The sequence below is a fragment of the Pan troglodytes genome, chromosome 9, assembly GCF_028858775.2.
Source record: "Pan troglodytes isolate AG18354 chromosome 9, NHGRI_mPanTro3-v2.0_pri, whole genome shotgun sequence".
Classification (NCBI taxonomy): Eukaryota; Metazoa; Chordata; class Mammalia; order Primates; family Hominidae; genus Pan; species Pan troglodytes.
Genome location: NC_072407.2, coordinates 7718297 through 7734684, shown reverse-complemented (window position 1 = coordinate 7734684; position 16388 = coordinate 7718297). Strand labels below are relative to the sequence as shown.

At 40.5% G+C, this 16388-nt stretch overlaps 1 pseudogene; it reads left to right on the top strand.

Annotated features, from left to right (window-relative positions):
- Positions 1 to 1902: 1902 nt before the first annotated feature.
- Positions 1903 to 3613, top strand: LOC100609770 (small ribosomal subunit protein eS1-like; annotated as a pseudogene).
- Positions 3614 to 16388: the final 12775 nt, after the last annotated feature.

Sequence of the window (16388 nt, the reverse complement as noted above, 5' to 3'; positions counted from 1 at the left end):
GCAGTGTGTCTAGAACTTGCCAGGTGTGGAGGATAAAAAGATGACTGAGGTCGGGCATGGTGGCTCATGCCTGTAATCCCAGCACTTTGGAAGGCCAAGGCAAGCGGATCACTTGAGGGCAGGAGTTTGAGCACAGCCTGGCCAACATGATGAAACGTCTCTACTAAAAATACAAAACTTAGCCAGGCATGGTGGCATGCACATGTATTCCCAGCTACTTGGGAAGCTGAGGCAGGATAATTGCTTGAACCCAGGAGGCAGATGTTGCAGTGAGCTGAGATCACACCGCTGCATTCCAGCCTGGGAGACAGAGCGAGATTTCATGTCAAAAAAAAAAAAAAAAAGATGACTGGGATACAGACTCCATCAGAGTTGACTCTGACACAAATTTGGTAAGAGCCCAAGGTCTGGCTGGGCAAGCAACTTGATCGGCCTCATCCTGCAGCCTCTACTAGAATGAAGAACACTTTTTTCTTTACCCATTAAAATGTTTTGTGCTTCGTAACTACAAGTGCAATTTGTGTTAATTCTGCAAAATTTGCCATATAACGGTGCCTGTATTCTTAGCATTTTTCCTTTGAGAGATTTCTCAGCATATCATATTTGGATTATGTGGAATTGGAAATTAAAGTCAACAACAAGTACAGGGAAGTTAGTTCTTAGTCAAGAGTTAGGTTTTCAAAGACAATGGGTAAAATAAAAAATCGAGTACAGTCAAGATTATACGTGCAAATCCCCTCATCATTCATACAGTTTAGCCGTCAGTCTTACCGTGGCTCACCAGGTCCAATCCATACTTCTTCCTCCACGATTGGAGCAGAGGGTGATTTTTTTTATGAGCAACTGATGAAGTCATTTAGAGACCACTTGCAGTAGGAGCCCTGTGTACTAGAGACCAATCAATGTGCCCTCATAGCACCATTTCTTCCTCTCTCCCTCTTTGTTCTTGCCAAGTACCCACAGTTCATTTTCCATAGATTAAAAGAGCCCAAGTTGGGCCTATACCTAGGAGTACAATTGCTGGGTCATTTGGTAACTCTATGTAGAATGGTTTGGGAAGTTGTTAAAGTGTTTCTCACAGTGGCTACACCATTTTAATTCCCACCAGCAGTGTATGAAGGTTCTAGTTTCTCTGCATCCTCACCAACACTTGTTATTTTCTGTATTTTTTTTTTTTTTGAGATGAAGTCTTGCTCTGTCGCCTAGGCTGGAGTGCAGTGGCACAATCTCAGCTCACTGCAACCTCTGCCTCCCAGATTCAACTTACTCTCCTGCCTCAGCCTCCCGAGTAGCTGGGATTATATGCACCTGCCACCAGGCCTGGCTAATTTTTGTATTTTTTTAGTAGAGACAGGGTTTCACCATGTTGGCCCGGCTGGTCTCAAACTCCTGGCCTCAGGTGATCTGCCTGCCTTGGTCTCCAAAAGTGCTTTGATTACAGGCATGAGCCACTGCACCAGGCCAATTTTCTGTATCTTCGATTCTAGCCAACCTTATGGGTATGACGTGGTATCTCATTGTGGTTTTGATTTCTGTTTCCCTGATGATGAATTTCATTGAGCATCTTTTCATGTGCTTATTGGCCACTTGTATGTCTTCCTTGGAGATGTGCCATATTTTCGTATTCAAAAATGAAAGCACAGGTCCACACAAAAACTTGTACATGAATAATTACAGTAGCATCACTCCTAATATCCCAAAGAGGGAATTAATCCAAATGCCCATCACCAGATGAAGAGATACACCGAATGTTGTCTACCCACATGGTGGAATATTATTTGATCACTAAAAGGAGCAAAGCACATACGCTACAGCGTGGATGAACCTTCAAAACAGATCACATTCTACATGATTTCATTCAGATGGAAATCTATAGAAATAGGAAGTCAACTAGTGGTTGCTTAGGGCTGGTAGGGGCATGGGAGGATAGGGGGTGTTAGCTAAAGGGTATGAGGTTTCTTTTTGAGGTCATGAAATGTTCTAAAATTGACTGGTAATGTTTGCATATATCTCTGAATATATTAAAAACCATTGAAATGTAAAAAATGCAAAGATAAAACAGCCCAAGTTGCAATTTTATTCAACACTTGATTGGCTTTAAAAATAGATTCCAGGCTGGGCATGGTGGCTGACACCTGAAATCCCAGTGATTTGGAAGGCTGCGGTGGGAGGATTGCTTGAGGCCAGGAGTTCCAGGCCAGCCTTGGCAACATGGTCAAACCCTGTCTCTACAAAAAAAAAAAGAAAAAATAAATAGCAGCTGGGTGCAGTGGCTGACACCTGTAACCCCAGCACTTTGGGAGGCTGAGGCGGGCAGATCACCCGACATCAGGAGTTCAAGACCAGCCTGGCCAACATGGTTAAACACTGTCTCTACCACAAATACAAAATTTAGCCTTTTGGTACTCTGAGCAGCACCATGGCGGTTGTTAAGAACAAGTGCCTTATGAAAGGCGGCAAAAAGGGAGTTAAGAAGAAAGTAGTTGGTCCATTCTCTAAGAAAGATCAGTATGATGTGAAAGCACCTGCTATGTTCAATATAAGAAATATTGGAAAGACTTGGTCACCAGGACCCAAGGAACCCAAATTGCATCTGATGGTCTCAAGGGTCTTGTGTTTGAAGTGAGTCTTGCTGATGTGCAGAATGATAAAGTTGCATTTAGAAAATTCAAGCTGATTACTGAAGATGTTCAGGGCAAAAACTGCCTGACTAACTTCTATGGCATGGGTCTTACCTGTGACAAAATATGTTCCATGGTTGAAAAATGTTTAATAATGATTGAAGCTCATGTTGATGTCAAGACTACCGATGGTTACTTCTTTCATCTGTTTTGTGTTGGTTTTACTAAAAACACAACAATCTGATACTGAAGACCTCTTATGCTCAGCACTAACATTCCCCCAAATCCAGAAGAAGATGATGGAAATCATGACCTGAGAGGTGTAGACAAATGACTTGAAAGAAGTGGTCAATAAATTGATTCCAGACAATATTATAAAAGATGTCAAAAAGGCTTGCCAATTTATCCTCTCCATGATGTCTTCATTAGAAAAGTAAAAATGCTGGAGACCCCTGGGTTTGAAAGGCATGGAGCTTCATGGTGAAGGTAGTAGTTCTGGAAAACCCACTAGGGATGAGACACATGCTAAAGTTGAATGAGCTGATGGATATGAACCACCAGTCCAAGAATCTGTTTAAAGGTCAGACTTATAACAGTGGCAAATAAAAAGTCCTATTTGTGAAAAACAAACAAGAAACAACAATGAAAAAAGCAAAATTAGCCTGGTGTGGTGGTGCATGCCTGTAATCCTAGCTACTCAGGAGGCTGAGGCATGAGAATCACTTGAACCCGGGAGACAGAGGTTGCAGTGAGCCAAGATTGCACCATTGCACTCCAGCCTGTGCAACAGAGTGAGACTCTCTCCAAAGAGAATGAAGAAAAATAAAGTATCCGGGCTTGGTGGCATGTGCCTGTAGTCTCAGCTACTCTGAAGGCTGAGGTGCGAGGATGGCTTGAAGCCAGGAGTAATTTGAGGCTGCAGTGAACTATGATTGTGACACTGCACTCCAGCCTGGACTGCAGAGCAAGACCCTGTCTCTTATACATACATACATACATACATACACACACACACACACACACATACATATACATACATACATACACAGGCTCTACCTCTGGTGATTCTGACTCAGTAGGGTGGGGTATCCCCTAGGGATCCTGCTATTCAGCCTGATCTGGGATCCACTTTTCACTGGGAACTGAGACACTGGCTGTGAGACTTTCTGTCCTGTGATGTAGAGGTCATGGCGACGCAGGTTCAAGCTTAAGGAGACCTGACTGTGCATTAGGTATTGTGCTGAACATCATCTCTTACTCTCACAGCAACATCCTTAGAAGGTTAATGATGCGTCCCTGCTCTACAGATGAGGAACTGAGCTTTCAGAGGAGTTTAGCTTGTTCAAAACTGATTCTTCCTATTGGAAACTTTGTACCCTTTGACCAGTGTCTCCTATCCCCTACCTTTCTTCCACCCCAGCCCCGGATAACCACTGTCCTACTCTCTATTTCTGTGAGTTCAACTTCTTTAGATTCCACATATAATAAAACCATGCAGTATCTGTCTTTCTGTGCCTGGCTTATTTCACTTAACACAATGTCTTTCAAGTTTATCTGTGTTGTGGAAAATGACAGGGTTTCTTTCTTTTTTAATGGTTAATAGCATTCCGTTGTGTGTATATAGTACATTTTCTTTATCCTTTCATCCACTGATAGACACTTAGGTTGATTCTATATCATGGGTATTGTGAATAGAACTGCAGTGAACATACGAACGTAGGGATCCCCTCGACATATTGATTTCAATTTTTTTTTGTCTCTACCCAGAAGTTGGGTTCCTGGATTATATGCTTTGAAATCTATAGCACAGCAGCATGACTATAGTCAATAATAATGTATCTTTCAAAATAACTAAGAGGGTACATTTCAAATGTCTCATCATGAAAATTGTCAGTAAATTAGGGGATGGACGTGTTCATTAGTTTGATCTAATCATCCCACATTGTATACACATATCAAAACATCACATAAATGTGTACAATTATGATTTGTCAATTAAAATAACGTTAAAAAAATAACTTGTTCGAAGCCCCAGTTGGGATAGATGGAGCTGGGACATGCACCAAGGCTGTTGCTCTCAGGCCCGCAGAGTCCTTGGTCCACGAATGTTGAAGCCCTACCTGAGATTTCTACTGAGATCAGTGTAGGGATTCAATGTCTCAGAATCATCCCATCCTCCAGGGCCCACAAGTCCATGACCGCTGCCTCTACCCCCGACCCTACTGCCCTGAAATGTGGCCCCTGCTTTCATTTCCAGGAGCATACAACACACACCAAGCATTGATGGGTTTTGTTGAGTTCCTTTGAGATATGGGGCCATGGAGAGGGTCCCATGATCCTTGCTTAGTGTTGGCCAACTCATTGACTTCTCTCCTTTGACTTCACCCTTCCCTTTTCTACTCACCTCCTCTGTCATGGATTGCTCTGGGAATTCTGAGCCCTGGTTCCTTTATTTTGCAGATAACCTTCACTCTTCTCTGCAACGAATCCCAAAAGTATGTAGTTGAGCTGACTGCAAGGTGCTTGAGAGGCAAGAGACTCCACAAATGGGATTCGGCCTCTGGAAAGTGGTGGTAGTTCCAGATTTATGTGGATGTTACTTTGTTTTTCCCTATAAAATCTATTCTTTAAACTCTCAAGCTCTTGGCTCCTGGATGCAGTCCTTTGCTGGTGGCAGTGGGCTGGGTACTGCCACCGGGGAGAAATGCTGCCCACTTAGAGAAAGAGAAACTGGTTCTCTTTAAGAGGCAGAGGGAGGTTTCCAGTGCCAGTTTGTTTAGAGGCAAAATGGCTGTTGTATTAAAATTGCCCAAACTTGGGCTGGTGCGTTGTGTGTTTAGAGCTCAAAGCCACGATTGTTTTCTTATTTATTTTATTTTATTTTATTTTATTTTGGTGGTTGGTTTTCCATCCCTTTGCTTGGCAGGTTTCTGCTAATAGCTTCAACCTCAAGAGTTCCATTATACAGACACTAATAGCACCCACTATGTGTCAGTCTGTAGTGCCTACTACGTGCCAGGCATTGGAGATAATACAATGACGAACAAGGTAAACATGGCACTTGGAAAAGAGAATCTAGTTCCCACTCTCAGCCCACCCCAAAGAGAGGCCAGAATTGGGCTTCCAAAGATCTCAGATGCCCTTGCATCACCTCCCTGAAGAGGGCGGGTGAAGCTTTGGTGTCTGAAGAGAATTTGGCTGGACAATCCCCAAGTTTTGGAATGATGGGAAGGAGCCGCCATCTGTGTTTAAGGTGAGAAGCGGGGGAGTGGTTGGATATCAGAGGAAGCTAAGATGAAGAGAAGGTCTTTGTGAGTTCCTATGCATAGTGGAGACCTGTTCTAGTGAGGGTCCCTGGGGCTGAGCCTGTGGGTGAGTGGAATGATGCTGTGAGGAGGGTCTGGTTGTAGCAGGTGGCCCAAAAAAGGCTGATGGATCATGAGCAGCTGGAAGAATGGAGAGTTCGGGGGATGTAGTTGCTACCTGGCTTTCCAACAGTGTGTAAGCCCAGAATTCTTACATAAGACCATGGAGAAGGGAAAGGAATGCTGGTAACGACAAGATTGAATTCTCCACCTGCCAGGCATCCAGGAACTCAGAGCAGATTTAACTGAAGTTACAGAAACAGGAATGTGACATTTTCTACATCCGGGTGTGCTGGAGCAAAATATATTCCCTCTCTGGTTTGTGGGGAAGGAGAATGCTAAGAGACAAGACTCCAGGTTTTCACTCTTAAACCTGGTGCCTAGAAATGCATTTTCTACTGGATGCAGACAGAAGCTCCATATAGACCTATCCATCGCTGCATCTCTCATGCCTTGTGTTCTCCCTAATTTTCCCTTTTTAACCCACAGAGGAAGAAAATTCCAGCATCACTTCTGGCCTCCCAAGAGTGAGTTAGGTGGCCAGGCGGGGTTATTCATGCCTGTAATCTCATAATGAAGGGGTGGCCTGCCCCTCCACACCTGTGGGTATTTCTAATCAGGTGGGATGAGAGACAGAAAAGAAATAAGGCACAGAGACAAAGTATAGAGAAACAACAGTGGGCCCAGGGGACCGGCGCTCAGCATACCAAGGACCTGCACTGGCACCGGTCTCTGAGTTCCCTCAGTTTTTATTGATTATTATCTTCATTATTTCAGCAAAAAGGAATGTAGTAGGAGGGCAGGGTGATAATAAGAAGGTCAGCAACGAACATGTGAGCAATAGAATCTATGTCATAATGAAGTTCAAGGGAAGGTACTGTGACTGGACATGCACGTAAGCCAGATTTATGTTTCTCTCCACCCAAACATCTCAGTGGAGTAAAGAATAACAAGGCAGCATTGCTGCAAACATGTCTCACCTCCCACCATAGGGCAGTTTTTCTCCCATCTCAGAATTGAACAAATATACAATCGGGTTTTATACCGAGACATTCAGTTCCCAGCTGCAGACAGGAGACAGTGGCCTTCCTCTATCTCAACTGCAAGAGGCTTTCTTCTTTGACTAATCCACCTCAGCACAGACCCTTTATGGGTGTCGGGCTGGGGGACCATCAGGTCTTTCTCATCCCACGAGGCCATATTTCAGACAATCACATGGGGAGAAACCTTGGACAATACGCCGCTTTCAAGGGCAAGGCTCCCCGCGGCTTTCCACAGTGCATTGTGCCCCTGGTTTATTGAGACTAGAGAATGGCGATGACTTTTACCAAGTATACTGCTTGCAAATATTTTGTTAACAAGGCACGTCCTGCACAGCCCTACATCCCTTAAACCTTGATTTCATACACACATGTTTTTGTGAGCTCCAGGTTGGGTCAAAGTGGTTGGGGCAAGGTGGCTGGGGCAAAGCTACAGATTAACAACATCTCAGCAAAGCAATTGTTGAAAGTACAGGTCTTTTTCAAAATGGAGTCTCTTATGTCTTCCCTTTCTATGTAGACACAGTAACAGTCTGCTGTCTCTTTCTTTTCCCTACATATCCCCCTTATCGTTTTCACAAAACCACCACCATCATCATGGCCCCTTCTCGCTGGTGGCTGTCTCTCTGGAGCTGCTGGATACACCTGTAGACTAACAATAGAAAGGACAGACATACAAGGATTAATACAAAATTTGCAATAGTGGAGTTTCCGGTGGTTTTAACCCAAGTGACGGGGGCAAGAGGACGGTGTGGGTGCTGCGGCACCCAGACAGTCTCCCACCTCCTTTGTGTCTTAGTTGCTGTTTCTCCTAGTTTTCAGTCTTTCTCCTCACCTGCTGACTCGCACCTTTTATCTCTTTGTCTCCCTTCTCTTACGGTCTCTCTCTCTCTCTCTCTTACACTATCTCTCTCCCCAGTCTCACTTTCTGTGTCTCTCTCTGATCTCTGTCTCTTTTTCTTTCTCTTCGTCTCCCTGGCTCCCCACGTGTGCCGTTTTCTTGGTGGATGGTAACTTCTTCTGTTCTTCTGATATCACCATTCTGTTCACCCTGCGAGTCGATGATGCTCGATTGCGGGTTTTCTGTCTCTGCGGAGGCACTTTCATTTGCATCTCTGATGGGTTCATTGTAGAACTTCAAATGTCTAGTGGGTATCCAAACAGGAAGCTGATTTTCTCCTGCTGAAACACAAGCAAAACCTCTCCCCCATGTTATCACCTTCCCTATTTCCCATGTTTTTTTTTTTTGTTGTCTTTCCACCAAATCAGTTTTCCCTCATGTGGGCTGTTCTTTTTACCAGTAAAATGTTCTGCAGAAGTAGTGGTCTGATTTCTATGTATGTTTAGAAAATTTAAAGTATAGAGTGTTAGATTAAGTTGCATCTGGGGAGTGTTATACTCCTTACTGTCTTTTTCCTTTTTTTGTTTAACCAGTTGAGTGTTCTAAGCAGGACAGGTAAGATCTGCGTCTGGCACAGCCAGCCAGATCTCCTTACCCTGTGCTTCCCTTTCTGCCTGTGACCGAATGGGCATGTCAGGGTCTAGTAGGGGATCCAGGAGGAGGAAGCCTCATTAACTTCTATTCTGCAGCAATTGATGGCCACCCAACTTGAACAGTGAGGGCTTATCACCTCATGTACTAGGACCAGAGATAGCTGATGCCAAGGTTGGCTACATTAGTAGCTTGAGATGCTAGGTTTTTCATTTGAGGTTTCTATGCTGCTATTGTCTTCTGCTCTTGGTCACAGAGGCTGCCACAATCCGCATGTCAAGTCCTCATGTGACAATATCCAGAGACAGTAAGGAAGAGGTACAGTGTATTCCTGCATGTTTCTTAAAAAAATGTTTTTTTATATAAAAAACACATTTCTACCATATATATATATGGTGTATATATATATATGGTATATATATGGTATATATATATGGTATATATATATATGGTGTATATATATGGTATATATATGGTATATATATGGTATATATATGGTATATATATATGGTGTATATATATGGTGTATATATATGGTGTATATATATGGTATAATATATGGTATATATATATGGTATATATATGGTATATATATATGGTATATATATGGTATATATATATGGTATATATATGGTATATATATATGGTATATATATGGTATATATATGGTATATATATGGTATATATATGGTATATATATATGGTATATATATGGTATATATATGGTATATATATATATGGTGTATATATATGGGGTATATATATATATATATATACACCGTAGAATACTACTTAGTGTTAAAAAGGAATAAAATAATGGCATTCATAACAACCTGGATGGAGTTGGAGACCATTATTCTAAATGAAGTAACTCAGGAATGGAAAACCAAACATTGCATGTTCTCACTCGTAAGTGGGAGCTAAGCTATGGTGATACAAAGGCACAAGAATGAAACAGTGGACGTTGGGGGCTCAGGCGGAAGGTGGGAGGGGTGAGAGATAAAAGACTATACATTGGGTAAATTGCTTTGGTGATGGGTATGCCAAAATTTTAGAGATCACCACTAAGGAACTTCTCCATGTAACCAAATAGCGCCTGTTCCCTAAAAACTATTGAAATTTAAAAAAAGAAACATACAACAAATTGTCGTAGTCACTTTCTGTGATAATGAACACTAGATCTTATTCCTTCTATTATATATTTTTATAGCCATTAATCAACCTCTTTTCAAACCCCTCCTATTCCCAGCCTCTGGTAACTATCATTCTACTCTTTATCTCCATGATATCAACTTTATATAGCTCCAGGGCACACAAGTCCGTAACTGCGGTCTCTATCCCTGACCCTACTGACCTGAAATATGGCCCCGCTTTGATTTCCAGGAGCATAAACTGCTCATATAAGTGAGAACATGCAATAGTTTTCTTTCTGTGCATGGCCTAGTTCACCTGACGTTATGACCTTTAATTCCATCCATTTAGCTGAAAATGACAGGATTTCATTCTTTTTTTATGGCTGATTACTATTCTATTGTGCGTATATTCCCATTTTCTTTATCCATTCATCCATTAATTGACACTTAGATTGATTCCATATCTTGGCTATTGTAAATAGTGCTGCAGTATATATGGGGGTACAGATATCCCGTTGATACACTGATATCTTTTTTGGATATATACCCAGGAGTGGGATTCCTGGATCATATGGTAGATCTGTTCTTAGTTTTTTGAGAAATCTCTGTACTTTTTTTCATAATGGCTGTACTAATTTACATTCCCACCAACAATATACAATAGTTTTCTTCTCTTCACATGCTTGCCAGCATTTGTTGTGCTTTGTCTTTTTAATACCCATTCTAACAAGTGTGACATGATATCTCATTGTGGTTTTGATTTGCATTTCCGTGATGATTAGTGATGTTAAATATTTTTTCATAAACTTGGTGATTTGTATATCTTCTTTTGAGAAATGTCTGTTTATTTTTTGATAGTTTCTTTTGCTGTGCAGAAGCTCTTTCATTTAATTAGATCCCATTTGTCAATTTTTGCTTTTGTGGCAATTGCGTTTGGCATCTTCACCATGAACTCTTTGCCCATCACTATGTACCAGATGGTATTGCCTAGGTTGTCTTCCAGCGTTATTCTAGTTATGGGTTTCACATTTAAGTCTGTAGGCCATCTTGAGTTAATTTTTGTGTATGGTGTAAGGGAGGGGTGTTGTCATTTCACTCTGTTGATTGTTTTCTTTGATATGCGGAAGGTATTTAGTTTAATATAATCCCATTTGTCTGTTTTTGTTGCTTGTATTTTTAAAGTGTTAGCCATACAATCTTTGTTCTCAAGCGTTTCTCCTGTGTTTACTTCTAGTAGTTTTATAGTTGTGGCTCTTACATTTAAGTCTTTAATTGATTTTGAGTTTATTTTTGTAAGTGATGAGAGATAAGGGTCTAGTTTTATCCTTCTGTGTTTGGATATCTAGTTTTCCTGGCACCATTTAATGAAGAGGGTGTCCTTTATTCAATGTATGTTCTGGACTGCTTTCTTGAAAATCAGTTAGCTGTAAATATGTGGATTCATTTCTGGATTCCTTAGTCTGTTTCCTTTGTTTTTGTGTCTGTTTTAATACCAATACATGCTGTTTTGGTTACTATAGCTTTGCAGTGTATATATACATATATACATATACATATATATGTGTGTGTGTGTATATATATATATATATATTTTTTTTTTTTTTTTTTTTTTTTTTGAGACAGAGTCTTGCTCTGTCACCCAGGCTGGAGTGCAGTGGCGAGATCTTGGCTCACTGTAAGCTCTGCCTCCTGGGTTCACGCCATTCTCCTGCCTCAGCCTCCTGAGTAGCTGGGACTACAGGCACCCATCACCACACCTGGCTTTTTTTTTTTTTTTTTTTTTTTTTAGTAGAGACGGGGTTTCACCATGTTAGCCAGGATGGTCTCGATCTCCTGACCTTGTGATCCATCTGCTTCGGCCTCCCAAAGTGCTGGGATTACAGGCATGAGCCACCACGCCCGGCCGCTTTGCAGTATATTTTTAAATCAGGTAGTGTGAGGCTTCCAGCTTTGTTCTTTTTGCTCAGTATTGCTTTGGCTATTTGGGGTCTTCTGTGGTTCCATGTGAATTTCAGGGTTTTTGTTTCCTGTTTCTGTGAAGAATATAATTGATGGGGATTATACTGAATCTCTAGATTGCTTCGGTAGCATGGTCATTTTAACAGTATTAGTTATTCCAACCCACGAGCATGAGATGCCTTTCCATTTGTTCCTGTCCTTCTCAATTTATTTTATCAGTGTTTTGTGGTTTTCATTGTAAAGGTTTTTCTGGGTTTTTTTCCCCCATCGTTGGTTAAGTTTATTCCTAGGCATTTTATTTTTGTAGCTATTGTAAATAGAATTTCTTCCTTGATTTCTATTTTAGCTAGTTTGTTACTGGTATATAGAAACATTACTGATTTTTGTATGTTGATTTTGTGTCCTGAAGCTTTACTGAATTTTACATCCGTTTTTTAAACTTTTTTTTATTTTTTATTTTATATTTTTTGAGATAGAGTCTCACTCTGTTGCCCAGGCTGGAGTGCAGTGGTGCAATCTTGGCTCACTGCAACCTCCGCCTCTCAGGTTCAAGTGATTCTCCTGCTTCAGCCTCCCAAGTAGCTGGGATTACAAGCACCTACCACCATGCCTGGCTAATTGTATTTTTAGTAGAGACAGGGTTTCACCATTTTGGCCAGGCTGTCCTCAAACTCCAAACCTCAGGTGATCCGCCCACCTTGGCCTCCCAAAGTGCTAGGATTATAGGCATGAGCTACCATGCCCAGCCTAATTTACCCATTTTAAGAGTTTTTTGGTGGAGTCTTTAGGTTTTTCTGTTTACAAGTATAAGATTATGTCATCTGCAAAGTGAGACAATTTGACTTCCACTTGTCCATTTTGGATGCCTTTTATTTCTTTATCTTGTCTGATCACTCTGGCTTTGATGTCCCATACTGTGTTGAATAAGAGTGGTGAAAGTGGGCATCCTTATCTTGTTCCAGTTCTTAGAGGAAAGGCTTTTCAATTTTTCCCAGTGAGTAGGATGTTAGTTGTAGATTTGTCATATATGCCTTTTCTTATGTTGAAGTGTTCCTTCTATGCATAATTTGTTGAGAGTTTTCATCATGAAGGAATGGTAAGTTTTACCGAGTGATTTTTCTGCAACTGCTGAGATGATCAGATAGTTTTTGCCTTTCATCTTGTTGATGTGATGTATCACATGTATTGATTTGTGTATGTTGAGCCATTTTTGCATTCCTGGGATAAATCCCACTTGATCATGGTATATTATCTTTTTCATTCATCATTAGATTTGGCTTGGTAGTAGTATGCTGAGAATTTTTCCATCTGTGTTCATTAGGAATATTGGCCTGTAGTTTTCTCTTTTTGTTGTGTCCTTCTCTTGATTGGATATCAGGGTAATGCTGGCCTTATACAATGAGTTAAGAAGAATTTCCTCCTCTTCAACTTTTGAGAATAGTTTGAGAAGAATTGGTGTTTGTTTTTCTTTATAAATTGGGTAGAAATCAGCATAAAAGCCTAGTCTAGGGATTTTCTCTTTTGGGAGACTTTTTGTTACTGATTCAAATCTGCTATTCATTTTGGGTCAGTTCGGGTTTTCTGTTTCTTCCTAGTTTAATCTTGGTAGGCTGTGTATGTCTGGGAATTTATCCCTTTCCTCTAGGTTTTCCAATTTGTTAGCATATGGTTGTTCATAATAGCCTCTAATGATCCTTTTTATTTCTTTGGTAACAGTTGTAATGTCTCCTTTTTCATTTCTGATTGTATTTATTTGGGTCTCCTTTTTTGTTTGTTTTTTGGTTTTTTTTTTTTTTTGGTTAGCCTCACTAGTGGTTTATCAATTTTGTTTAACTTTTCAAAAAACCAACTTTTATCTTGTTGATTCTTTGCATTTCTTTTTTGTCTCTGTTGCATTTGGTTCTGCTATCTTATTTACTATTTTTTTTTCTACTAATTGTGTGTTTGGTTTGTTCTTTCTTTTTGAGTTCCTTGAGATTCATCATTACGTTATTTGAAATCTTTCTACTTTTTTGGTGTAGGCATTTATTGCTATAAATTTTCCTCCTAGTACTGCTTTTGCTGTATCCCATAGGTTTTGCATGATGTGTTTCCATTTTCTGTTTAAAAAAATTTTTTTGATGTCCATCTTAATTTCTTCATTGATCCAATGATCATTCAATAGCATGTTTAATGTCCATGTATTTGTACAGTTTCAAAATTTCTTCTCCTTATTGATTTCAAGTTTTATTCCATTGTGGTCTGAGAAGATACTTGATATGATTTTAATTTTTAAAATTTTGTGGAGCCTTGTTTTGTGTCCTAACATATGGTCTATCCTGGAGAATATTCCATGTGTTGATGAGATGATTGAATATTCTGCTGCTGCTGGATGAAATATTCTGAAAATATCTGTTAGGTCCATTTGGTCTAAAGTGCAGCTTAAATCTAATGTTTCTTTGTTGATTTTATGTCTAGATGAACTGTCCAATGCTGACAGTAGGATATTGAAGTTCTCAACTATCATTGTATTGGACTCTATCTTTCCCTGTAGATTTAATAATATTTGCTATGTGTGTTTGGATGTGCTTGTGTTGGTTGCATGCATATCTAGAATTGTTATACTTTCTTGCTGACTTCATCCCTTTATTACCATATAATGACCTTCTTTGTCCTTTTTACAGTTTTTGACTTAAAGTCTGTTCTATCTGATGTAAGTTTAGCTACTCCTGGTTATTTTGATTTCTGTTTGTGTGTTATATCTTTTTCAATCCCTTCACTTTCAGTCTGTGTGTGTCTTTACAAGTGAAGTGAGTTTCTTGTAGACGTTGTTGGGTCATTTTTTATCCATTAAGCCTGTCTCTATCTTTTAGGTAGGTAATTTAACCCATATTCGAAGTTATTATTGATAGGTGATGACTTATTCCTGTCATTTTGTTAATTGTTTTCTGTTTATTTTGTATATCCTTTTGATATGGTTTGGCTGTGTCCCCACTCAGATCTCATCCTGAATTCCCATGTGTTGTGGGAGGGACCCAGTGGGAAGTAGTTGAATCATGGAGGGCAGGTACTTCCCATGCTATTCTTTTGATAGTGAATAAGTCTCGTGAGATCTTAAATTTACAAAAGAAAAACATTTGTTTTTCTTTTTTTTACTTGTAGTATACATCCCCTTTTCTCCTAGCCTGTAAGGTTTCTGCTGAGAAATCCTGTTAGCCTGATGGAGATTCTCTTATAAGTGACTTGATTTTCTCTTGCTGTTTTTAGCATTTTCTCTTTGTCTTTTGACAATTTTACCATAATGTGCCTTGAAGAAGACCTTTTTCAGTAGTATTTATTTGGTAACCTTTGAGCTTCCTGTATTTGGAAGCTTTCAGGAAGTTTTCAGTTATTATTTTATTAAATAGGTTTCTATGCCTTTACCCATCTCATCTCCATCCAGAACTCCCAGAATTTCAGTTTTTGGTCACATATGTGTCCCATATGTCATGTAGCCTTGCTTCATTCTTTTTTCTTTCTTTTTATCTGACTGGATTATTTTAAAAGACTAGTCTTCAGGTTCAGAAATTCTTTGTTTTGCTTGATCTAGTCTATTGTTAAAGCTGTCAATTATCTTTTGTATTTCTTTCAATGACTTATTCTCTTCCAGGATTTGCGTTTGGTTCTTTGTTATGTTGTCTATCTCTGTTGAATTTCTCATTCAGATCATGAATTGTTTTCCTGATTTTTTTGTACTCATTATCTATGTTCTCTTGTATCTCCCTGAGTTTCTTTAATAACATTATTCTGAATTTTTTTCAGGCATTTCATAGATTTTCTTTTCATTGGAATCTCTTGCTGGAGAATTATTGTGCTTCTTTGGAGATGTCATGTTTCCTTTTTCATATTTCTTGCATCCTTATGTGACTATCTGTGCCTCTGACATAACAGTCACTCCTTCCAATTTTATGGATTGGCTTTTATATGGGAAAGAGCTTTTCTTAGAGCTGTATCTGCAATGTTCATTGGATATCATACTTTGGCTTTGATTCTGGGTGGGTACAGTGGTATAGTCTGCATATGATTTCTTCAGCTGTAATTGGCATGAGTGGTGTCTGTGAGTCATTCAGTGGCTTAGACTGCAGTTTTGTTTTTTTGTGTGTGTGTGGTTGTTGAGAAGGAGTCTAGCTCTGTCACCAGGCTGGAGTTCAGTGACACAAGCTCAGCTCACTGCAACCTCTGCCTCCCGGGTTCAAGTGATTCTCCTGCCTCAGCCTCCTGAGTAGCTGGGACTACAGGCACGTGCAACCATGCCCAGTTAATTTTTGTATTTTTAGCAGAGACGGCGTTTCACCATGTTGGCCAGGCTTGTCTCGAACTCCTGACATCGTGTTCTACCCACCTCGGCCTCTCAAAGTGCTGGGATTACAGGCATGAGCCACCATGCCTGGCCAGACTGCAGTTGTTATTGGAGGCTGTGGTGAGGCTTTGCTGAGGATGGGGATGCCAGGAAGTCTTGTCCTTCAGCATTAGTGGTAGTGGTGGTGGACCAGGTTTGTCAATACTAGGGACCATGGGCAGTGTATATGGGCACTGATGATAGTCTGTCTGCGTGGGCCAATCCCTGGGACCCCAGGTGGCTTCTTTGGTTGCTGGCAGTGGCAGCACTGGGCCAGGTGGGCAGGTGCGCCACTGGGCTCCTGGGTGGTGTGTGTGGCAGTCTCATCTCTAGTTCTCCAGGTGATGTGTGCAGGTTCTGGTGATGGGTAGGCAGGCGTTTCCTCAGGCCTCTCAGTAGTAAGTGTGAACACTAGCTCTGG